Raw genomic sequence first — 27,134 nt, 5'->3', positions numbered from 1 at the left:
TCTAGCCCATCACTACTTCTCAATGTAAGTTCTGCATATTCCCTCTGATTCTTAAAGATCACTGAAAATTCCAAAGACATTTTTCACATATGGATTCTATCATGTCTTTTAAAACATTGAAAATTCACTTGGAATAATAACACAGCTGTGATGCCTTTCATTTCTATACTACCTTTGAAGAAATAGCTAATGGATTTCAAAACAAAAGTAGTCAACAAGGTGAAAACCATTGGTATATATTTGGAAGCACACCTAGTATTTGGATTAATTAAAAGAGGATGTGTGCGGGTCTGTTGCGGTAAGTAGCATTTGCTTGAAATATGGCAAGAAATTTTATCTTCACACTGATGTTAAGGTGGAGGAGCACATTGAGGATCCTTTAAATTGATCCCAGAGTTTCCCACTGGGTCTTGAAGTATGCCTTGTGAATCAGGAGGAGTGTGTGTGCAGATATGGCATTCTAGACTTCTGTAGCCTGGGATTTTTTTTTTACACACGATTTAGACATTATAATTTAAAATAATAGAACTAAGAATAAACTAAATGATAACATTTCTTGAAGTTTTAAATTTTGGCATTTAGGCAACATTTTTAATACAGAAATCACTAGAATCTGAAGAAATAAGAAAGAATTTTTTCTAAATATTGAAGGTTGGGCAGTACTTGATTATCCCAAAGAGTTGGAGAGTTCCAGTCCAGGAGAAAACAATGAACATGGACTTTTTTTTTTACTTCTTTTTTTTATTAGGTATTTTCTTCATTTATATTTCCAATGCTACCCCAAAAGTCCCCCATACCCTCCCCCCCCACACTCCCACTTCTTGGCCCTGGTGTTCCCCTGTACTGAGGCATATAAAGTTTGCAAGACCAATGGGCCTCTCTTTCCAATTATGGCCGACTAGGCCATCTTCTGATACATATGCAGCTAAAAACCCGAGCTTTGTGGGGGGGGGGGGTTGTACTGGTTAGTTCATATTGTTGTTCCACCTATAGGGTTGCAGACCCCTTTAGCTCCTTGGGTACTTTCTCTANCTCCTCCATTGGNGGCCCTGNGATCCATCCAATAGCTGACTGTGAGCATCCACTTCTGTGTTTGCTAGGCCCCAGCATAGCCTCACAAGAGACAGCTATATCAGGGTCCTTTCAGCAAAATCTTGCTAGTGTGTGCAATGGTGTCAGCATTTGGAGGCTGATTATGGGATGGATCCCCGGGTATGGCAGTTTCTAGATGGTCCATCCTTTTGTCTCAGCTCCAAACTTTGTCTCTGTAACTCCTTCCATGGGTATTTTGTTCCCAATTCTATGAAGGGGCAAACTATCCACACTTTGGTCTTCGTTCTTCTTGAATTTCATGTGTTTTGCAAATTGTATCTTTTTTTTAGAAGGTCAAAGAGCAGGAAAAATAGCTGACCATATTTTGGTTTTTAACAACCACTGTTAGTGTGTGGTTCACCCTCAATCTTATCATTCTGGCATTCAATTTACTGCTTACTCTAATGTATTTATATAATAGCTTTGCACACACCTCATCCTTCCTCATATTTGTCCAGTCACTTGACTCTCTCCTTTCTTACTGGTTCTTAGGCAGGTGGAAAACTGAGGTAGTCAACAGAACAGTGAGGGAATTGCTTCTGCTCCTAGGGCTGCTAGCCCCAGAAACATGCAGAAGAGTGGGATAGTCCAGCTCAATTTGAGGGTCCTAATATAGTCACCAAGCTCTCTCTGTCTACCAAGCCATCAGAGCTTCCTATCATGTTTGTTTTTAAGCTAAATAAACTTCAAACATTTTATTAAATAACTCAAGTCAACACATTAAATTGAGAGGTGAGGGAAGTTCATAGAGATAAATGCATATCTATGCTAGCTGTAGCACTGTCCATAGCAACCAGACAGTAGAATTAGACAAGACATCCATAAACAGATGAATGGGTAAGGAAAATGTTAGGAGTGTATGTGCATGTGTGTGCGTGTGTGCGTGTGTGTGTATTTGCATATATGTGTGTATGTGTGTGTATATGCATGTGTATGTGTGTATGCCTGTATGTGTGTATGTATGTGTATTTGCATATATGTGTGTATGTGTGTATAAGCATATGTATGTGTGTATATCTGTATATGTGTATGTATGTGTGTGTATCTGCATATATGTGTGTATGTGTGTATATATGCATGTGTATGTGTGTGTATGTCTGTATGTGTATATGTGTTTATATTGTGTATGTGTGTTTATGTGTATATATGCACGTATGTGTGGGTATGTGTGATGTGTGTATATCGGTCTGTATGTGTATATATGCATGTGTATATGTGTGTATGTATATGTGTGTATGTATGTGTGTGTATGTGTGTATTTGTGTGTAAAAGAGGGAGAAAGAAAGAGACAGAGAGACACAGAGAGTGACAGAAAGACATGACACACATGCTGTAGTGGTTTTTCTGGGTATGACAACTTTCGTCTCTACATAGATAAATTACTGAATGAGAATGTCTTCAAATTGAATTTTGTTGTTTTTAGTGAGTTACTATTAACTTCCAAGTTTAAGCAGGCAGCAAAAAAAAAAAAAATCTGCTCACATTTTATTCATGGAGGAGGGAAGAGTTAAGGAACTAGCCCATTTCAAGTGTCAAGCATGCCTGGCACACCACTGCCTGAGGTTCTACATGGAGAAAAACATCTGTAAGAGAAGGCCAAATGGAGTTGTTAAAGCGTGCTGCTTTGCCTAGTAGTGAAATCAACTGGAAAATTCTCTTATGCATCACCGTGTGCAGCACCAGGCAGAGATAACAACATGTTCCTAAGAAACAGGAAAGCAAGCACTATGGAAATTCGGCATAGTAAGAAAACTGTTGGCTAACATGTCACAGTGTGAACACTGTGCCACAGAACAGCCTTAGAGGAAGTGTTCTGCTGCTAAGTCAGATTGGGAAGTGCTTCAAAGTCTGCAGGAACTTCCCTTCTTGGAGAATTACAATCCTCACCAGCAGCTGCAAACCCACAAGAGTTCCCGATCTAAAGCCATCGAACTTCAATCTAGGGCTCATATGTTTAGTTTGAAACAACTCCCAGCCTAAGTTACCACGCTTAAGAACTTGGGTCCTTTGGAAAGCATCCAGATATGAAATTATTGTACATTATCAAGGTTCTAAACTCATCATTTTTCCAATTATTTACAGAAGGTTGCAGAGAACGCACTTAGTGTTCATATAGGCTTTCATATAAGACTATTGACAGGATCGTGAGTAAGCCACTAGGGTACATGGCACAGAAGAAAACTAACTCTCCTTCCACCAATTGTCTTTAACTCCTGATAGTCTCCTCAGCTAGAGGAGGGGCTTCACCAACTCCTAAGCAAAGAAAAAGCAAATCAAAAAGGGTGTCCGTCAAGTATACTGCATATTTGCATTAGTGCTATAAAGAAGATTGCCACTGAGTAGTTGTCTGTGTCCCAGGGCAGACTTGTAATGAAAGTGAAATCATGAAGCTTGGGTAGGAAGACACCAAGTGCTTACCTAGCACGCATAAGACCCTACATTATGCATCTAACATCACATACCCACATGTGTGCATGCCTAAAACATAGAGATGAACACACATAAATATACACATATGCACATATACATGCATGCACACAGGTGCACATGTATGCACACATAATTGTGAATAAACACCATGCCTATGTACACACATCTGCATAGACATATGTGTATGCTTACACAAACACACAGGCACATGTATTCACAGACACAGATGTATGTACACATGCGCATATGCACATATACACACATGCAGTGTAAAGAGAGAAAAGTTTTATGCAATATCAGGAAGTTATCTGGTTCTCTTAGAGACAATCAATAGACAAAATAGCCCTACTCTAGGTGTGGCCAAACACCCTAATTTTCAAGTTATCAATCTTTATCCAATTCTTGCAAGTTGAAAACATGTAGAAAAAACAGGAACTGGACAGAATATAATAAGAAATAGAGACCAGTGATTAGGAGAATATATTCATCAATCAATAAAGGAAGAGGGACGCATAACAGAGAGATAGAACACTTGTCTGGTCTGCATTCAATTCCCAGTACTGAAGAAAATCCACATTATTATGTAATGCTTCAGAGCACCCATTGTATAGTGAGATTAAAAAAAGAAATCCAGCTGTACTATGTTACTAGGTATCTTGAGCAGCTGATATTACATTTGACTTGATTCTATTGCCATGCCAAAGAAATAACAATAGCTCCTGTCTCCTGTGTGTCCAAGTAGACTTGAAGTTGTTAGGCCAATGCTTGTTGCTTAACTGCTGTTCTCTTTTTTATAAGCATAACAACATGAGAACTACATCTATGGGAAGAAGCCACTAAGATTTTCAGTGTGCCTCAAACCTAGTTATAAACAAAATGTCTTAGGCCTTTTAAAGATCCAGAAGGGTGTTTATTTCAGTGTTTTCTGTTCTGAGCGGTATAGAAAGCACCTTGTTTGGACATGTTTGCTTTATTTTTTCTGAAGAGAAATCCAGGAAAACATTTGGATGTTTGAATGCCAACATGAACTTGTTCATTGAGTTAGAGAAGTCAATTTTCTACAAAGTGCCATTAGCACTAAGCATATCATTCACACAGAAGGAGAGGCATTGTGGAGCTGATCCTCACAGAATCAAAACATCTGAGCTATACATTGCTGCAGTATAACATAGCTCGCATCTCTATGAGCCCAGATGTTATGTGATTCTATTCAGGAGCGAACAACAAGGAACCAATATGGTGTTCATTGAGTAGTGTATTAAACTCTGGGATGGGAACAGCTTGTCTGCATGGAGAGTATGGTCAGATCAGGTTTTGCTGACTCAGTCTTAAACATGGAATGCTTACTCTGCCATTCTCATCCTGAAGCAGGGCCATAAGAGCATTAACAACGCTAGTATATCATGAGCATCCATTCATTTAAAAGTACGGATTACCTACCTATGATGTACCATGCATGCTCATTTACTCCAGAACTATAACCCAGACATACTGAACTCACAGCATTTACAATCTGATGAAGAAAATTAGACAGGGCACAGGTAAGTGATAAAGACAATCCCAAGTAAGCACATGCTTCCTAAAGAAAGTGAACCAGTGACGAGACATTGAATAGGCTGTCAAGACCTTTTTTGGGGAAATGAAAGACAGAAAACAGCTCCTCTACAAATGTCACTTGGCAATTGCTCCAGGCAAACACAGATGCCCTCTTCCTGAGGTTAGGAGTGGCACATTTTCTTCATTGCCAGAAATGTAATAAAAGACCATAAAATACACTTCCTGAGCCACCTCCAACCCCAGCAGACATGCCCCCGCAACTCATGTTTCTGGAACAGTTCTCAATTGAGTTCCTCGCTCTCAGTGGAGAAATCTTTTCTGTATATCTAGATCACATCCTAAAGTCTCTATGTGTTTGTGAACACCCAATACCCACAGCCTTAGTGAGAAATTATTCCACTCACTTCTTCCAAATGGTACCACAGGGAGATCTATAACAGCACATCTGCTAGGTGACAAACTAGACTGAAGACTAGGCACTTGGCTTGAGGGTCAGAGCTCTTTCCATTTGATATCATGGAAGTGGAAGGAGCCAAAATGATTACAACACAGGGTGATTTTTCTCCTCCCTGTACTCACATCTACCTTTAGAGTCTCATTGTCTACAAGGCTGAGCTTCCTTCACAGAGGACTGACGGTATCATGAAGAGACACAGGCATTGCCCTTTTAAGCAAGGCATTCTTCTTAATTCCTACTGGAGTTCAACGTAGTTCCTTTAAATAACCGATCAACCAGACCCTCAGTGTACCAATATCTAGCATCTCTAGACCTCAGAATGCAACAGTGCTTTGCAACCGGGATGTAAACTTTTCCATTTATCCTTATGTTATGTGTTTTCCTCCTTTATTAAGTGACAATCCTGCTAGAGATGATTCGCTAATGTTTTACTACAGCATTGAGTAAAGCTGCAGATACATAAGATAAGTCATTAAACAACTGTGGAATGGATGGATCCTGTCTATAGATGAGTTTTCTAATCATTTTAGCTTTAATAAACACAACATCATTTCTCTCCAGATTCTTTTTCCAGAGTACAATGTACAATTAATCAGTAAAACGGCCCCATGCTCAACTGGACCGTCAGCGTTACCAACTAGAAATGTAGAGCTTCAAAATAATTGTTGCTTTGAACTCTCACAGCTGAGGAACCTGTATTTAAAGCGTCCTCTAAAATAATAATTATTTTTTTTATAAACATGTATCTGATCTCCTCTTACTCTTTCACAAGTTATTCCCTGTTTGGTGCTCTGTTTTGACTCCAAGCTACCTTCTGGGCCCCCATCTGTCAACAGCAAAGTGTTACAATTATGTCTCCCCTCAGTCAAATCTGCTAGTTTTCTCATGCTCAGTTGCTATAGCACTTCAGCCTCCCTCTAAAGAGCCTTGTTTTTAATAGTGCACATTTTTATCTACTATTCATTTACTCACACCCTTTTGCAGATTTTTTTTTATTTTTTTGCTGACATGCTACAGACTTTGACACTTGACAGTTTTCTGAAGCTTTTGCTGAGTAAATTGAAAATTGGGAGAGTACAACAGGAATCCAGGCTGTGTCTGTGGATGCCGTACTTCTTCCCCTTCCTGTCATCTCAGTCCTGCTGGGAGCCACTGCTCCAGGGAGACTCAGCCGCGTGGGCGTGTCTTGCCTAACATCTTTGGCCGTACTCTTAGTGGTACTCTTAGGACTTCCAATGGGAACCATTAGAAAACATGGCTGAGGTTAAATTTTTTTAAGCATAATATTATTAATGCATCTGCACGTCACGTGTCTGGTTAGATGTTCTGAGAGCAAAACATGTTAAGTTGTGTAGTTCTACACTATAAGAACAAAGAATACCGTTAAAGGTTGGGAAAGGCTCTGGACAGAGTTCTTTTTAACCAGTGAGGAGATGCAAACAGTCACTGAGTACATGACAGAATGTTCAGCAGCGTCCATCACACTGCTAGGAAAAGGTCAATAAAAATCTTGAGACACTAGCACGTTTACTAGTGAAAAGACAGAGCATGGGAATGCTGTCAAGACTGGGGAAAGTCAGTTCCCTTGTACGTGGCTGTTTCTTAAAATATTGTACGTAGAATATGATAGGCTCATCACACCCGTCCCCAGACATATACTTGGGAAACACATCTAGCTAAAAATGTCTTCCCTACTGATAGAGGCAATATTGCAATATCATTTATTATAGCTTAGATATGTGAGCAATAAAAATATCTACCCACTTGGGAACAAACCAGCCCAATATAGTGTATGTGCATAGTGGGATGATGCCCTTCCATAACAAGAAATGAATGGTATATACACAAGAGAGAGAGGAACTTTAAAAACATTTCCGGGAGGAACCTCACAGATCATAGGAGTCCATTAGGTGTCCATATCAGGCAACTCCATAAACACAGAAAGTGCTTCAGAAATTTTGGAGACTCAGACAAGTAATGGCTGATAATAAATACAGCAATAATTTTAGGTATGGCCTCTGTGTTCACAAATTGTATTGTGGTTTTAGTTGAACAAACCTTTGGTTGTACAAATAAAACTAAATTGTACAATTCACACCGGTGTACTTTATGGTGAAAGCAGGAACTTAACAAGTTTGTTTTTCAATCTGTTCTTTTTAAGGTTTAATTTATTATGTATGTGTGTGCTTGTGTGTGTTCATGCACAAATGTGCACACGTGTGAATGCACCCGTATATGTGTGCACACCCAGAGGCCAGATAACGCATACAGTCCCTTAGAACTAGAATCACAGAAACTTGTGAGTCATCTGAGATGGGTTTCCAAACCAGATGTTGAGCCTCTGGATGAGCAATAAATGTTCCAACCTGCCGAGCCATCTCTCCACACTCAAACCTGATTTGTAAGAGTAATGTATCACAGTTGTATCTCTTTAAAATTACCACAGAGTCACTGCTAAATAGCTGGTACTAATTTGATGGAGCTTAACAATTCACTATAGAATGTTTTGAAAAAAATGAAATAATTTCCCATTTCCCACCGGTGAGTGTGAGTAGCGTTGTCTGTCAGTTGTGCAGCGTGGGCCTGTTCCCGTTGCCAGCCTCCTAGCATTGCTGCCTGTGCATTAATACAGAGAGAGCGCATCATTCTCTTGACTGCACGCTACATTTATGAATAGCATTTTCATCTACGAGATTAATACATTTCATCACATTGCATGTTTCTAGATATCATAGAGGGAAAAAAATGAAACCACTTTAAGTACTGGTTTTGATAAATAATAATACCAAAAGAACAAATCAGTGTAAGAAATGTGTTCTCCTCCTCTGGTCCTTTGCACTTTACACCTGGCGAGGATTTGTGTAGTTCTGGCTGTATGTATGGCCTGTCTGTGATGCCAAACCTGGGGCTTACCACTGATAAGCAGATATGATTTCCCTATTATTTTTATGAGACCTTATGCCCATAGAATCTCCTAGCAGAATGTTCCCTCTAAAATAATAAGGTCTCAAGAGATAACAAAGTAGAGGCACCTATTTTACAGTGCACTGTGAACTAACAAATGAAGGATTGGGTTTCTGGGTTCATGGTCTTTCCCCATATGTGCATATTTATATTCCCCGAAAGATTTAAGACCTCATTTCAAATCTTTAAATTGCATAAAAAGATGGTACTGTATACAAAGATATTAATTCTCTTCATAATAAAGAAATGAAACTACCATATTTAATTTTAGAGTCCTATTTTAGTGAGAGAAACCTGGTTTGTATTGACTCTGTAGATTTCTGTCAAACCTAATTTATTGTTGGTAGAGTTTTGTGGAAGCAAACACGTATAAATGTACAAGTTTCATGTATAATTGGGAAACATAGATAAAAATAATTTGACATTGAAATTTATACTTAAGAAATGGTGCACTTCACTGCAATCAATTTTTCATTATGCTGTTGAGATCAATAGCTACAAATAAGATATAAAAACTCTATTATTGATGGGGCATATGTCAGTATAAAATGTGCCGTTTTCTATAGTGTTTCAGAGGTAGAAAATTATATTATACACTTGCTGGTGATATTCATATTGCACTGCAGAGAATGCCTATTAAAATCAATGTACGGTATGTCAACACTGGGACATTTTGTAATACCAAGAAAGGGTAACACACACACAGGCAAGGATACCACTGTGGATAAAATATTACCTTAAGTTCATTTTTCTGGGGTCAGTTGAAATAATGAAGATACATGGAATTTTCTTTTTACTTTCTCTATGGCTTTCTCTTTCTCTCTTTTTTTCTTTATTATTTGAAAAGACTCCAGCTTTATCATTACTAAAGGTGATTGTCTCAGAGAGCTATTTGGCCTTGTGGCATTTATCAAATTGAGTACGTCCCTACCCTGCTCCCCCAAGTGCTCCACATCACTGAGGATATTATAAAAAAGCTACAGAATACACATTTAAGAAGGGTGGAAAGGATATGAGCAGAGATAGAAAATATGTTTTCCAGAGAAATGTACTTCCTACATCACTGATGATGAAAACGTACCCATAAAACACACCTACCTCTAATCCCATTCTGCTAAAGAATAAATGGATGCTGGGAGGTAGGGGCAAGAAGGACTGTGTTGACACTGAGAGGTCTGAGGTGGACTGGACCTATCTGAGAATACTCTATTATTTTAATCCCTTTGCAATTCTTTGTATTAATGGTTAAATTTATGAGAAACCTTTTTCTAATTAATAAAACAGTAAATCCTAAAATTTGCACACCCTTTTAAAGAGCAGACCCCTTGTCTACAGTGTATCACCACACTACCTTTGTTTCAGAGAGACATCATTTGGCCATAATACAAAGATATTGTAATCTTTGAAAATTTGTATCTTGAGGTACACTTGAAAGAATATCCATTCTGCATTTATTTTTGTTGTAGTAAGACTCATTTAAAACAAGTAATTTGGCAATAAGAACTGTTTCAATAAAGCTCACATTATATTTCTAACCAAGTGATATCTATTAATTTTCTGAAAGAGTTCTAGAGGGCATATATTTTAATTTAGGTAATAATTTGTTTACAAGTGTGGAGACTATGAAGCAGTGTGTTGAAATAAAGAGCTAGTATCCCTTAGTGGGAGAAAAGTCAAGAGTTTTGTGTGCGTGCGTGTGTGTGTGTGTGTGTGTGTGTGTATGTGTGTGTTGTGCACTCATAGTAGACTCTACTGATAAAAAGGCTGTCACTGTAAAAATATCAGTTAAACCGCACTTCAAAACCCTCAGAGTGTTAGTAATGCCTTTCTTTGTTTCCCCTTCCTTCCTTCCTTCCTTCCTTCCTTCCTTCCTTCCTTCCTTCCTTCCTTCCTCTTGTTCTTCTGTTCCTTTACGTATTTTCAAATTTTTTTATTTACGTGTTTTCCCTCTGAATTTATGTCTGTACAAAACATGTGCACCTAGTAAACAGTGAGTTCAAAAGAAGGTATCCGATTTCCTAAGTCTGAAATTATGGATGGTTGTAAGCTGCCCTGTAAGTGTTGGGAACCAAACCTGGGTCCTTCTGAAAGAGCCATAGTCACTCTGAAACACTGATCTCTCACCCCTCTTAGTAACTCGCTTTTCAGTTCATACATATATTGTTTTAGGCAGGTAAGGCTGCCGTTCATTTTTTCAAATTATTGTCTCATGGTTGTTCAGGCTGAAGTGCAGTGTGACAGTACTAGTGTGTCTGGTTTCTTCTGAGTCCTCTCTTCTTGACTTGCCAATGGCAGCCTCTCCACTATGCCCTAACCCACACTCTGCTCTCCTACATCCCTGATGTGTCTTCTCTTCTTAAAAGGACCCTAGTGCCATTGGATCAGGCCCTCACCCTTACAACTTCATTTAATCTTAATTACCACTTCCGAGGCCCCATGTCTAGATATTTGTTTTCTTAGTGACTAGGACTATGAAGCTGTGATCATGATTTTTGGGCCTAAAGTGGCATCACTTTAACCATGTTTTGTGTATTTGCACACCAAAGATTTCTTTCAGCATTAGTCTCTCTTCCCTTCCTAAACTTTGTGCTTTGGGGATCATAGCCAAGGGTTAAGGTTCTAATGTATGAATTGGGGGGGGGGGAAGGAGACAAGCCAGTCTCTAGCAGAAGAGACAATGTGTGCAATGGTGTACTCTGTATATGTAGTGTGGTGCCTGTGCTTCAGGGGAATGTGACTCTTTCAGTGTCTGGATCTGAACATTGAGTATCTTATTCTTAATATAATGTGGCAGTAACTCATATAATTTCAAATTTAAAATATGACCTAACACAAGAATTATAGGAAAGAAGATTGCAAGTACAAGGTCGTGCTTAGCTACACAGTGAGGTCAAAGACAATTCAGGCTGCATGAGACCTCTGTGCCAAAACAACAATAAAATGACCAAGAACTGTTAAAACAGTGATCAAAATGACTTTCGTGGGACAACTGTAGACCATTCAAAAAGACCACGAGTTTTCAGTGGATAAGTTAGGGCAGTGTGGGAGGCTTGGGGATTGTGTATGGGCAGAGACAGCCTTGAGGACTCACAGAGACAACAATGAACAAGCCAGTTGGTGGGGAACTTAGAGCAAAGAACCCAAAGATGCATGAAACTTGTCCAGAGCAAAGGGTAGGTAAGACCCTCGGAAGTCAAAATGATGTCATCTTTTGATTTGATTCAGTGATAAAGTTTGTAGTTGCTAGGCATAAGGCTTATGCACTTAAATATATCTTGGTAAATTATTGTCTCATCTAGGAAACAAAAAATAGTCACAAGGTACACTTTCAAAAGCCAGGAGAGAGGGTGAGCAGTCAAGATCTGCCAAGTACTTCTGGAGTTGACTGAAGCAGAAGACAGCTCACCCTGGAGCGTCAGAACCTCTTATCATCTATGAAGCGCTTTTATTCCTTTGTCTAGAGGATGCACCCTTCTTGAAAGGGTAGGAAAGGACCAACAGCAATCAGCACTTCTCCCTTTTGTCAAACATTTAACTCTAACACTGAACCTGTGTGACTTGCCTGTCATCCTGCTTCTGTGAAACTATCAATCAAGATCACCACAGTGGTTACAAGAAATCCATACAGGTTGTCAACTGTGGCTGCTTCCCAAGAAAAGAGCCCGGGGTAAATTGGCTAGGGTTCTAGGGCCCTGACCAGAATGGTTCCACATGACCTGATTAATAATAAAAAGCTAGACTAGTTAGGAGCAGGATGGACTCAGAAAAACTGGGCTTACACATAGTAGAGTGTGCAGGAATGCTAGGAAGTGTTGAGAACAGACAGAATTACCAGATGAAGATGTGCTGGCCAACTGCATGTCTAACGCTACTTATGTTAATCCCCCTCCCCCCAAATTAAAGGGGAATCTGCAAGCTGAAGGACCCTGCCCCAAGTTGGATTTCATTGGTAAGTAAAGTTTCTGGAAACCAGTGCTTGGGCAGAAAGACAGAGGCAGGATTTCCCCAGGAAAGAGGGGAGAGAGAGACAGAGGGAGACATAGAAAGACAGAAAGAGACAGAGATGGGACGATCCACCATGCTGGAAATGAGTAAAGACCAGGCCTGAGAGGTACAAAACAGAGACCATTAGCAATCATGTAAAAGCCTGAGAAGAGCAGCCCCAGGGATTCCCCTGCCCCAATGGGTCTAGAGCAACAACAGTGGAATATAGACAGATTCAAGTAAGTAATAACTCAGGAATATCGGAGGGGAGGTGTGGGAGTGTGCCAACCATTGAGCTGTTTAAGGCATATTAAAATAGAAGGCTGTGTGTGAGTAAGTGAGTGGGTGTGTGTATGTGAGTGTGTGTGTGTGTGTAAGTGTGTGTGTGTGTGTGTGTGTGTGTGTGTGTGTGTGTGTGTGTGTGCTTTCATTTGGAGCAGGTAGAGAGGAATGTGCGCTGTCTTGTTGCTGCCACCAGGATGATTTGAGTGAAGATTAATTGGCAGCTGCTACACTGCTGCATTCTGCTGACCCCACTGTGCCACCTAGTTGCTGGACAGGTCTCCATTGAGTCACACCAAGCTAATCCATCGTATAGCTCTCACATGTTCTGTCACTCCATTGCACCCCACTGCACCCTACTTCCATCTGCTTGGTTAAAACTCACTGATATCCTTGAGCTGAGTGGAGAATTATGATGGTTGCATCAGGTTTAGCTCTATGACTCAAGATCACTACAATAATTTATACTATGATATAAAGAAGGAAAATTAAAAGTAAGCTGGTGGACTTTGAGCTGAATCAAGCCAATGAACAAATATACTAGTACACGTTAGCAGGCTCCCTGTGCTCAGGTCCCATGACTCCACAAACAAATGACTTAACTCTGGGTATCTCCCACAGATGCAGTGGCTTTAACCAGCCGAACAGATTTATCCTATCTGATTGGATAGGATACAAGGTTGCCTACTTTCTGAGATATTGAATGTTTCGTTTACACTTCATAAGAATATGGGGATATTCTTAGTCCAAATGATATTATTTCTTATTGGAAATCTTGAATCACAGTCATGGTAAATAGAAAGCTTAAAATGTCAAAACTCATGCTTTAATAGACTAGAACACGCAGTTTCTTTCCCTGTGAGTCTCACTTTAACTATGCATGATTTATAGTATTTATAAGTTATTTATAGGCTGTCAGAAATGAAGTGACGGAAAACAATATTGAGTATTTTTACGATTGAATATTCTAAGTTGAAATCGAGAAAATTTAAACTTGATATGAAAGCAAAGACAAGAACTGTGCAGTGTCAGATCTTCATATATTGAAGGAGAGGAGACATTCATTGTAAAAGTCATGTGCAAGATCAGCAGGGATCTATTTCAAAGCATGCTAAATATTATACAGAAGAAAACTTGCAATAATAACTCTTGTGTTCCTTGTGAGCCTTCCCAACCTTGACTTAGAAAATGCCATTACATAAGAGGACTAGGTAACAGGAAAATCAATGAAGAGGTGCATTCCCTTTAGGCTATTAGGTCATCATCTGTGCATACATCAGTTTATCAAGGTGGAATGCTTAGAGGAGAAAAACAGGGGATCCATTCAAGGTAGAAAATGATATTTTAGGCTTAAGAAAAATCAATAAAAGCATGTAAGTCGAGCTGAATAACAAAAATAAATTATATAAGCAATTATAAAATTGTTAATTAGCTGAATGGTGATGAAGCACATAAATAATAATGAGCAGAAGAACAATGCCCACTGTGTTGGCACTTCCAGGAATCATGCAATGCTATTCAGCAGTACGTCAACAAAATTCAAGTGTTCTACTCAAAGGCTGCTCAACAGCAACAATATAGCCAGTGAGAAAAGGGTAGGTTGTAGTATCCAACACATCTGGCTACATGTTGACTTTTCCTGCAAGTCCTTTCCATCTTGTGTTTCCTAAAGTTAGCTTGGGTTGAAATTATTTCAATAATCCACATCTCCATTTTATACTCATGAGGTGGAATGTGCTGGGATGAAGACTGCATTGATTAAGGTTTATAATATGCTTAAATCATTTGTCTCATGTAACCAAAAATGTTTATATTAATGTACATTGTAGCATAGATATGTTTACATTAACATTTACATATCTGCATTGATATTAAGAAAAGTTGTAAAGCTTAGAGTCTTGTTAGAGAAATATGCTTAGATTGTTTTAATTAAAATGAATTGAATTCACACAATAATATAAGAGTAATTACTTTTATTTAAAGATTATATTGCATTATTTTCTGTTACGTCCTTTTGAAATTACTTCTCAAAGTATTGGAGTAATTGTCAGTTGTGTTCTGCTATGGGCAAAGTGGTGGAGGTAACTATCCCAAATTATTCTTTCAATGCATATATGTAAAATATTTTCATTAACAATGTGACTGCTTTCAGAGTCCTGGCCCAAAATCCACCTTAGTACACAAGATGATAGCACATTAGCTATGTCATTTTTGTGACCGGATGCATAACAGGAGTGACTTGCAAGGGGAAGGTTTGAGTTTAGCTTACTCTTAAAGCTTGTAGTCCATCATGCTGAAGGGTAAATAAGAGAATTCACCACAGCAAAAGAAGGTGCCAGGGCATACAACTGAAAGATTAGGAAGCCAAAATCTACCGTGACTAAAGAGCATATCAGCCGCAAAAGTTATCCATAGAATTTCCATCACAGAAGCCACAGGACCAAAGTTTCTCTAACCTCTCAAGAAACTGTCACTATCTGAAGACCAAACCCATTGTCTGGGGTGGGGACATTTCACTTTCAAACTGTGATATTATACCCTAAATTGAAAGGCTCATGGCCATTTCAGATTGCCAAACTGGAAGGCAGTCCAACTTCAAGAGCTCTAAAGTATCAACCATTACCAACAGTACTCAAAAAGCAAAAGTCTCTTCCAAGATTCAATGCAAACTCTTAGGTAAAAGTTCTTATGAGGTGAAAACATCTGGTTCCAAGCTTTCAAAATTCATGGTGCAAAGTTAACATTTCCAAACCAGTGGAGAGATTGAAGGAAAGCAAGAAAGACCAGGCCAAAGTAAAAACAGCAACACAAACAACAAACAAATTAGCAAGCATATACTCCTGCAAATCCTATCAGCATTCGGGCATACTAAGGCATTACATGGCTGGCAGCATATTTCAGCAGTCCTTCCCACCTCTCTGCTATTTGCAGCACACATGGTCGGTCTCTAGCTTTACTAGGTTCCTGTAGCCTCCTGTCTATACGTACAATCTTCTTGCAATATTTACAATCCTAGGGTCTCCGTCATAACTCCATGAGCCGAGCCTCTATCCTAACATATTCATGCATAGATTATTCAGTAGCTCCATGCAGTGAATTTCAAAGATGTACATTACCTAGCCTCACAGACTTTAATACCAAGTTCTATTGCTGGCTCACAATATAACCCAAATACCCCGCGACCACAGCTGCAGTGACCTCCAATTGTCCTAGAAGCTCAACTTGTGCTCAGCATGTCCCTAGGCTTCATTCTCAGTAGGAACACTGGACAGTTACCTCTTTTTGAATGACCATGTTTTGTTTGTATTTATGTTTGTGTTTTCATACTCCAGAATATTTGATGGAAAACACTTGTCTCTCCTTCTGTTCTAGTACAATCTCCAAAATGTTCTCCTTAATACCGATAGCCTCTTCATAAGCATCAACCTTGTTTGTACTTTTAAATGCATTCATCTTTCTCTCCTCAACCACCTATCGACTCTCACAGCTTTGGGTTCTGCTTTTCCCTTCGATTTCTCACAACAGATATGGCCAGACTTTGAATAACATCAGCATCCAAGTAGCATCCTGTGCTGCCGTGAAATTTCCTCAGTTCAGTCAGTTCATGATTTTTAGTACAGCCCCAATCAGATGTTCAAGGAGAGGGTAGAAAGCTGCAAGCCTGGTTACCAAAAGTTGACATAAGTGGCCTCTAATGCATCTCTTCAGTGTGCCTTGGGTTTCCTTTCAATGTTCACTCACAAGCTCTTTGTGGGGGAGAATGCTTCACATGCAAGCCACAGTATTCAGTACCCTATCCTATAAACGGAGGAATGGGATACATTTTAACTACTTTTTAAGTTTCCATATCTTCTTTGGAATGGTGATATAAAACTGGATATTGGTTTATAATAATTAAACAGTCTAGTGGCAACCAAATATGATGCTTTTTCAAATTCTCTCTCTCTCTCTCTCTCTCTCTCTCTCTCTCTCTCTCTCTCTCTCTCTCTCTCTGTGTGTGTGTGTGTGTGTGTGTGTGTGTGTGTGTGTGTGTGTCTGTGTGTGTCTGTGTCTGTGTGTGTCTCTGTGTGTGTGTGTTATTTTCATTTTCTGTTGAGAACATGATGGTCTCAACCAAGGAATCAAGTGAGAGACAGTCCTCACTGATCCTGGCTTCTCTCTAAATGGAAGGATGTACAAAATTTCCCCAGTTTCCTAATCTGCTCTGGGCTAGATTGTCAGTTATAGAACCATACACTTTTACAGACAAAAGGAATAAGAGGAAATGTACCACCCCTATTCTTGCTGAGTTTTCTCCAGAATCCAGTGAAGCCATTCGTGTCTTCAATTGTAAATCAACATTCTGACATTCTTACTTCTGAGTTTAACATGGCCTGTGCTTTTGGTTAACAGGAGCAAACTGGAAATAACTGGCTGAATTATCAATGAGGTTGGTAACTGAGAGATTTTTATAGCAGTATGACAGACTGTAAGTTTACCTGGATCATATTTTAATATATTTGATTTGGTTTTAATTAGAATGATTTTATTAAATAAATTTATTATTAGGACTCTGTGGATTAGCTATTATGTCCTAGACACCAAGGAGTAGGAAACATTAACATGCAGAACTTAGCTCCAAGAAAAATGTATTTAGCAGTGAATATAGACACCTAAAGAGATACGGTACTATATCCACAGGGTGTATAGCATCATGATACTCTTTGAGTACCTATTGTGTGCAGGCCTCTGCTTTAAGCTCTGAATATGTGTTAGCCAACTTGATCTTTCAGGTGATTCCATGAGGTAGATGCTGTTTTTACTTTTCTTATGTAGATTAAAATAGTGAGGGACCCAGATAAGAAGTTTTCCCAAGGTCATGAAGCCCACTGGCAATAGAACTTAAGTCTCAACACCATGTCAGAAAAAGATGCCTCTTCAAATTGAGGTGTAGCTTTAAGTAGGAAGTAAAAAAACAAGTGGAATCAGAATATTCTAAGTAGGAACAGCACTTTGGAAAAATGTTGGCAGTGAGACCTGGCTGCTCCAGTGGCCAGAGGATAAATCTTCAATGTGGCTAAAGAACAACCTTCCAGGGTGAGGGTGGGGCGTGGGTATGGGAGCCAAAGGCCAATATAGAGTCTGTATCCTCACTGCCCTGTATCCTGTCTTCTTAAGATTGTGGTTTCTCCAATTTTGTTCCCTATGTGTTGCTTAACTCATGACCTTCATCTTGAATCTTCATAGGCAGCTCTGCTACAGATATTTAATATAGTTATTTTATCATGGGTTGATACAGTTCTGTAAATAGTAACTTTTTTTTTATAAACAACTAATAGTGATGTACATTTTTCAGCATTTCCTATTGTTTATAGAACAATGGATCTTTCTGTCATCTCCTGTTATTGGGCCCACTGTCCTTCAAAATCTATCATTGGGCAGATGCTGCAGGCAATGGGGACTTGCTCAGTACATCAGAGATGAGATGAACAGATGGACCAATGTGTTGAACCTGAAGGACTGATGGGAGATTTGAATTTGAAGAAGCTAGAACAGAATCAAGTCTCATGGGAGTTTTATCTCCAGTAGGCAAACTTGGTGTGGGCACATCTGTATCTCCTTTTATACCATCCTTTACCCCTGAATCTCAATCTTGTGTCTGTCTCTCCTTCAATGTAGGCTAACACATAATTCTGTTTCTTACTCATGGTAACTATGAATGATATCCTGCTGGATCTGAACCATAGGTAATTGGTATAGACCATGGAGAATCATATATATATATATATATATATATATATATATATATATATGTATATATATATATATATATAGAGAGAGAGAGAGAGAGATGATAGATGATAGATAGATAGATGATAGATAGATAGATAGATAGATAGATAGATAGATATGATATGATATATATGTGTGTGTGTATATATATAGAGAGAGATGATATAGATATAGATGATAGGTGGTATTAATAACTACATTGTCACAGTGATTACAGAATCAAGTCACAGGAACAAGGAATATTTGGGAAGGGAAAACATAGGAGTGGAGGGTCTCAGTCTGTGGTATGAATGCATGAATGCCTATGGCTAGTCACATTGTGGTGGGAGAGGTAGAGCAGAGAGGGCAGCCCATAAACAGGATCAGGCTGTATCCTTCACCATCTGAGAGATCCAACTCTGCTAGCCAGGCCTCCTACATACCACAAAGCTTGGTTAGTTTCCATCAATGTGACCAAATCCATGACAGGCCTGATTTAAGACAGAAACAATTTATTTCAGCTAACAGTCTGTGTCTAACTTCCATGGCACAAAGTGTCAATGTATGAGCTTTAAGGTAGCTTTTATTGGTAGGTCAGTCCCTACCAATAGCCCTCTTCTTTGACCAGGATCTACTTGTTGCTTTCAGCTTCCATTCACCTCTTCAATAATATGGGGTCTCTATTACAATGTAGCACTCGTTTTTTAGAGCTTCACACATTACCTCAAAGTGAATCTCACCCTACCACATATTACTGTCCTGAAGGCTTTCCCTAAACATCTTGGTACAAGCTTCCATGAGACTCTCCCTCTTGAATTCCGCTTGCCTTCAAATCTGTCAATATTTAGTTAATAACAGGCCCTGTTACCAGCTCAAAGAGTTGCTTGACTCCCGTGGGGCGTGGCTGGAGTCACCTAATATGGACAAACACTTTCCTGTGTGGTTTCATATGAGCAGAACACTTCTGACACTCCATCTTTGTCATGATAAGTCTTGCAGGCATATTTTGAGTGGCCATACCTTGGAGCATTGCAGGCATATTTTCAGTGGCCATACCTTGGAGCATTCAATTTGTGGGCCTTATTACTTTCTGAAATGTCTTCAGTGCACTTTTCTTTTATTCCACTGCAAAATGTTTGGCTTCTTTATAATGATATTAATCTCTTTAACAATAGTGGTCACATGCTCCAAAGTTGTTTTGTGTATAACTTCATGTAGATTTCCTCCCTTGTCAAATGGTACTTTGTTCAGTAGTTCTATTCTGGTTTAGTATCCTAATTCTCACTATAAACCTGACTAAAAGCTCTGACCAGTAGCCATATCATAATGTGAATGTTACGCTATCTTCAAGTTTTCTGTTAATTTATTATCTTTGAATTCAGACTTAAAAATTTTAGGACTTCAAAATTGTAGAGTCTTTTTTTCCATGACACCACACAAATGACCACTGGTCCAATTTCTATTGAAGAGTGTGTTTTTACCTGAAGTCTCATGAGCAGTTGTTTTTTGTTTGCATTCCTGTTAACATTTGATACTTGGCACTTGCAGCAAAATGTCCCAGAATGCCCTGCTTGTAGCCAGTTCTTCATTTCACATGACTCTCACAAACTATTAGCAAAGGTCTTTACACCACATACCCATGTTAAATTAATAGATTCAAAGTTTGTGAACATGATTTGCCTCCCATTTTCCAGCTTGCCTTACTTTAACCAAGGTAATGATAGAAACAATTTAAAGAGATGGAGATTTTATTTTGGGCTCATGTTTTCAGAGTGTTTTATCTACTCACAGTAGGAAAGGCATGCCAGAGTACTTCAGTCTTGGGCAGTAAGAATTTGTGGTGGTTGTTCACATCATAGCAGACCTGGAAGCAGTGGGAACAAGCTTCAGTGCTAGCATCAAGGAATATTTAATCCCAATCTGGGATGTATACCCCACTTTTGACCATTTCGTTTCTGGATTAAAAAAAAAAAAACTCATACAACCTTTATTTTTATAATAAACCTTAATCAGCACAAGAGCTGGACAGATGTCTAGCCTGTATGCTATTATATCTATTTCCTAGACAATAATCCCATTATATAGTTTGCCATGTTTTGTCTGGGCTGTTCCTAACTGTAATTAGCCAGCTCACATGGCCATTATTTTAGGATTTTTACCCCAGGGCAGTTTCTCCTCTCTCTACTTTTTTCTCCTTTTCCTGTGTGGTCTTCCTGTGATCCCAAGCTCAGGACCTTAAACCCTGCCTAGGTCTCCTAGACAGCTATTGGCTGTTGGCATAGTTGTTCACCAATGAGGGATAACTTGGGGTACAATGTGACATAGCATCACCTTCTGGGAGCAACCTGTATTCAGCATAGCGAAAGACAAAACCTCAACACTAACCTTCAAAGGCCACTTCTAGTGACTGAGTTCTGGCAGACAAACCTCTCTTTCAAAGAAGCATGCCTTCCAAACCAACACCGTGAGCGGAAACTCAAGCATTCAAAGACTAAGCCTGTGGGATGCGTGCTTTTCAAATTCAAAACATAACCTGCTCAAGGTACTGACACCTTGGAAAGGTACCCGGTTGCTCGCTCAGATCATATCACTGAGGAGAATGTCCCTGGTTTGGACAAGACTCGCAATAGCTCTAGTTCTCTGTGCTTGAAAAATGTGATAAAATAGAGCCGTGTTCAGTTTTAAGTCAGTGACTCAGCTTTAGGGCAGCATTCCAGTTTCTGTAAAGACAGTTGAAAAGGTAAAAAATACAAGCAACCAAGTATTAGGATTGGAGTTATGAAAATTTGTGTCGTTATAGATTTATTGTCAATATAAATAAAATAAGTATAACATTAATAGAATAGAATAGAATAGAAAATAATATAAATAAAATATAAAAATCACTCAAATTTTTATTCAGCTTTTCAAGAAAAGACCAGAGTATTTAGGGAAAATTTGTGTATCTTGAACTGAATGGAAATTTCTTGGTCAACACAGAAAAGAAGGATAAATTAAAACACACCACACACACACACACACACACACACACACACATACATTTAATAGGACCTAGACCAGTGGTTCTCAGCCTTCCTAATGTTACAACCCTTTAATACAGTTTCTTATGTTGTAGTGGCCCCCAGCCATAAAAATATTTTTGTTGCTACTTAATAGCTATACTTTTGCTACTGTTATAAATTGTAATGTAAATACTTTAGGAGACAGAGGTTTCCCAAAGGGATTGTGACTCCCAGGTTGAGAAGTGCTCCTCTAGAGTCTTCTTGGGATAATAACTTTAATTAAGTGGCATGTACACTGTGTACATGTGAACAGAGCACTTTAAGAACATATGCAGATCTCATATTTAATGACTGCATATCTTGCTTTCCATTATTTTATCATAATTGTGTCTACTTAACTTGGTTTTTGGTTTTGTAATTTGCAAGAAAAGTTTAACACTCCTGGGGGTGGGGGTGGGGGTGGGGGTGGGGGTGGGGATAACGTGGTTGCTCATACATACTGCAGGAACTCACCCGATCCTGCAGTTTGGAACTGTCTACTGCGAGAGTCTCGTCCATATTCAGTTCTAGCTGTAGGCATTTTTAAATTAATGGGCTGGGTCAAGTGAAGGGCACTTTGCAGTCAGTGCTGGATGAAAGTGAACACAGATATGTTGCCACTGAATGAATATAAAGAAATATTTATAAGGGAAACTGACAAAACAAAGTCCCGAGACAATAAACTAGCTGAATTGAAGTTGAGAAAAACCCCGTTACTTTTCTCCTGTTCTGTAATGTGCTACTTTGTTGTGGTGATGCCTTCTTTATCTCCATCTTGGGAAGCTTGCTGTACCCTGTGTCTCTCAGCAGTATCCTTCATGAAACTGCACTCGGTGAGGAGAGGTTACCGGGTGGCTTCTATTAATTTATGTGAAAGGATAAATGCTCCTGGTAGAGATGCTATCAGGGAACTTGGATTAAGAACAGTGTCTCAGCCACACAGATGTTAACAGGTACTGCCATGTCAAACTCTAAAGCATTTTCATAAAACCATGGGTGTGAGTATAAGTGTGTTCCAACAACTCATTGTCCACTGTAAGTAGGTCATTGAGACAGTTAAATGTATGTCTGTGCATATAAACAGAACAGGTTAGAAAACATGAAACAGACACAGAGATTCCCCAAGCCTGTTGGAATGGAAAATATTGCATTTGTTTGCTCTGAGACCTGTGTTTCTGTTGTAAGCAGAATCAGTGTCTTGTGTTTTACTCATTTCACGGGGTCCCAGCAGCAGAGTTGGGCACCTCTTCATGTTTCAATGCTCTGTGGGAGTCATGTGGTAATAACAATAATTTCATCCCTGAGGCACACGGTGAAGCATACATAGGGCTCTAGGAGCCTCCAGTCATCTTCTTCCTTACCACCTGCCTATCTCCCCTGAACAGGCTTTTAGAGACTTATTACCCTTGTAAGCCATGCTGTTCATTTACTTCTGACTGTGACCTATGACTTTTGTGTTCTTGCCAGGAATTGGGTAGAGATAAGCTATGAGCAGTTGTGAAAGTGCATACTCACTCTGACTGAGGGAGTATGGCTTAGAGTGCCAGATAAGACATACTCAGTACACTCTGGAAGAAAACCCATGAGATAAAGAACATATCATTTTGCCTGCCTGCCTGCTTGCTTGCTTTCTTTCTTTCTTTCTTTCTTTCTTTCTTTCTTTCTTTCTTTCTTTCTTTCCTTCCTTCCTTTTTTCCATCCTTCTTTCCTTCCTTCCTTTGATTATCCTTGCTTTTTCTTTCTTTCCTTTCCCTTCCTTCCTTCTTCATTCCTTCCTTCCTTCTCTCCTTCCTTCCCTTTTCTTCCTTCCTTGTTTTCTTCCTTCCTTTTCATTCCTTCCCTTTTTCTTTTTCTTTTCTTTTCATGAATACATATACTAATAGCTGAACCCTTATTACCTCAATATACAAGTCAATGATTGCTGCAGGGTCTTCAAACATCCCCCAAAGCACAGTTTGAGGGTGCTCACATATTACAATCACACAAAATTTATTTCTACCTAAAAGTATTCTGGGCCCCCCTTTATTGGATATTTTCTTTCTTTACATTTCAAATGTTATCCCCTTTCTGGGTCTCCCCTCCAGAAAACCCCTATTCCAAAAGCCTCCTGCCTTTATGAGGGTGCTCCCGCACCTACCCACCCACTTCCATCTTCCCACCCTGTCATTTCTGGGCATTGAGCCCCCTCACACCCTAGGGCCACTCCTACCACTGATGTCCAACAAGGTCATTCTGCCACATGTGCAGCCAAAGCCATGAGTCACCCCATTCCTTCCTTTTTGCCCCCTCCTTCCCTTTTCTTCCTTCCTTTTTTCTTTCTTCCTTTTCCTTTCTTCTTTCTTCCTCCTTCCTTCCTTCTTTCCTTCCCTCCTCCATTCTCCCTTCTTTATTTCCTCACTCTCTATCTGCATCCCTTTCCCTCCTCTCCCTTTCCTTCCTCAACACCCACCTCCATTTCTCTCCTTTCTTCCTTTCTCCCTTCCTTCTTTCTTTTCTTTCCTTCCTCATTCCCATTTCTAGCAATCTCAGTCTACAGTTTTATTAACATGAGCTCTACAAATTGTGTGGCTGTCCCCAGTGAGATAGAACAGTACCCACAAACAAATTCCATTACTCAGGGTTCTCTAGAGTCACAGAACTTAATGGCTAGTCTCTATAGAGTAAGGGAATTTGTTGATGACTTACAGTCTGTAGTCCAACTCCCCTATAATGCTCAGTAGCAGCTGTTTATGGAAGTCTAAGGACATCCTACAAGGCAAGCAGGCAAAGAAGAGATGGTCTTTCTTCTTCCAATGTCCTTATGTAGGTCTCCAGCAGAAAATGTGGCTCAGATTAACAGTGTGCACCACTGTGCCTGGATCTGGGACTTGCTTTGTCCCACATAAACTTGAACTCAGAGATCTCCTTGCTTTAGTCTCCTGCGATTCATAGCCACTATGCCTCAAGATCTCCATGCCAAGGTCCAGGTCGGAAACTTGCATCTCCCAGCCTCAAGATCTGGATCACAGGTGAGCCTTCCAATTCTGGATTGTGGTTCATTTCAGATATAGACCAGTTGACAACCATAAATAGCCACTACACAAGTAATGATCATATTTATTGTTCTACTACTACCAGTCCCTTTTTAATGGAGTGAACCTGTGAAACTTGTCAGGCAAGATTGGCATTCATCACATTCATTTTACTGCCACTTGGCTCTTGTAATTTCCATGTATCCTCAATGTTCCTTCAGTCACAGGTGACTGAAAATGCCTTGGAAAGAGTGAAATCTTCCTCAAAAACTCTTCCATCATTCAGCAAGGGAAAGGAAAAAGGAGGGAACGAGGGAGGGAGGGAGGGAGGGACAGAGGGACAGAGACAGAAACAGAGACAGACAGGTAAACAGAGAGGAAGGCAGACAGTCACACACAGAGACAGACAGAGAGACAGAAAAAGACAAACAGAGGGAGAGACAGACAGACAGACAGTGAGAGAGAGAAGAGGAAGAGGAAGAGAAGCAGAAAGAAAGATATAATTTTGGATTACATAGCAAACAGACACATGAAAAAGATAAAACCCTCATTTGTGCATGCCTTCTTCTCCATCCTGCCACATGTTGACTGACCTCTTAGCGAGAATCTTTGTTTTGCATCCCAATTTCGACCTGACTCTACGTTCATAAACTTCTCATGTCCTGCCCATTCGGTCTGGTGCGTTGTTGGTGTTCCTAATTCTCATTCTCAGGCAGGAGCAGAAGCTCCAGTGCGAGAGAGAAACCTGACCATAGCAAAGCTGGATTGTTATAATTAACCTCTAATCCCGCATTGGACAATGCTGACAAACATTTACACAAATGCTCTTAAATTTGCCCGATTTGCTAGCAGATTTCACACCTCGTGAAAATTATGCATAATTTAATAGAAGCATCTTTCCAAAGGGCAAAAAAAAAATACTTTTCAGAAAATTCATGTTGTCTTACTCTTTGTCACTTCTTATCTGCAAATTAGAAATCTCACACAATATCTGTGACTTCCTTCAAATGTTTTAGAACTCGGTACTTGTAACTTTGGCTGGAAACATGAAAATAAGCCTAGCGTGGAATGCCCTCTTCCTTTATAGAGGGCTGGCAGGGCTTGCTTTTCACTGTGGGAGGAATCCATTCTTTGTAGAATATTCCCACACATGTCTGTGTCTCTTTCTCAGAGTGGTGCCACAAAGGATATGACCCCTTTGCTCCCAGTAACCTTTCATGGTGCTGAATCGCCTGGACGTTGGTGCCAGTCAGCACGATTTGATTTGCTATGGTAAGAATAAGATTATATCTAACAGCAGAGGATGTCATTTCCAGGTTCAATGAGCGCAGATTTAGAACTAGTCCTCCTTTTGACCCTCGGGATTCTCTTGAACTCTTGTACCTTTGACAGTGTTTGTGAATGACTGAATTCATGGAGACTCAAGGTTATTTTAATGACAATGGCCCCACAAGGACAAAGGGAGAAGGCAGGGTCCTCTCCCCCAGCCAGCCCGGTGTTCCTTTCCAGAGTCCACTTCCTTCCTGGCAGCTGGCTGCAGAGTGAATTCCTGAGCATGGTCAAAGGCTGAGAGCTGCTGTGTGTCTGCAAGCCTGCTGCTGCTACTGATCTGTGAACATGACATGCCTGAGAATATCACGTCTCCATGGCAACAGCAAACAAGGAGCTAGATTCCATTAGCGGCAGGGACCCAGTGAGTCAAACAGATAATGTTCTGGGCCTGGCCAACTGCCCACAAAGGCGTATATGAAAGTTGGTATGAATTAACTTTCGCTCATTAGGACAGCCTGGGTAGAAATTCTCTCTCTTTTTGGTGACTTAAGTCCGTATATTTATGGCATTTCTTAAATAAACACTTAAAGCCCATTAGCCAGTCCATTCCCAGAAAAGCACATTTGGAATTGCTTTATAGTTTTCCAAAATACTCAGGATTTCCACGCTTTATCTGATAGGGCTCCTGTCTTTTTTTTTTTCTAGTTTATTTTTAATCTCCTTTCCCTGCAAATTAGTGACAGAAAATGGCAAAGTTGACACTGTGTTTATCATCAGATGTTTTTCCTTGAGACCTCCAGAATAAGGTTAAAACAAGCAGCATTCCTGATTGCAATCAATCAGGGCTGTTGAGATTGTTTTTTAAGGCGAGTACACCTGCCTTAAAGGAAAGGGGAAAGTTAAGTCAAGCCCTTTGATGTTTTCAGCACAATGGAGGGAAATCTGTTCCAGATAGGATCAAAGCCTCTCATGTCATACCCATGCAGTTAATAGCTTTTAAATCATATGTGGTACCTATCTCCTAGTATCCTTATTTCAAAAGGTGAATGACGACTCATCCTCAGAGGAAAACATGGCTGTCTTCTGCACAATGAGTTTCTGGGAGGAGTAAAGAAGGAAGGATGCTTAGGTTTGGGATGTGACTCCGAAGTAGAGCACTTGGCTGTAGGACTTGTTTGATCTCCAGCACAGAAAGGAAGAGACAAAGGGAGAAAGAAGAAAGGAAAGGAAGGAGGGAGGGAGAGACAGAGGGAGAGAGGGAGAGAGGGAGAGAGAGGGAGAGAGAGAGAGAGA

Source organism: Mus caroli, chromosome 1 (genome assembly GCF_900094665.2).
Source record: "Mus caroli chromosome 1, CAROLI_EIJ_v1.1, whole genome shotgun sequence".
In the NCBI taxonomy this organism is placed as follows: Eukaryota; Metazoa; Chordata; class Mammalia; order Rodentia; family Muridae; genus Mus; species Mus caroli.
This window is presented reverse-complemented; position numbering follows the sequence as displayed.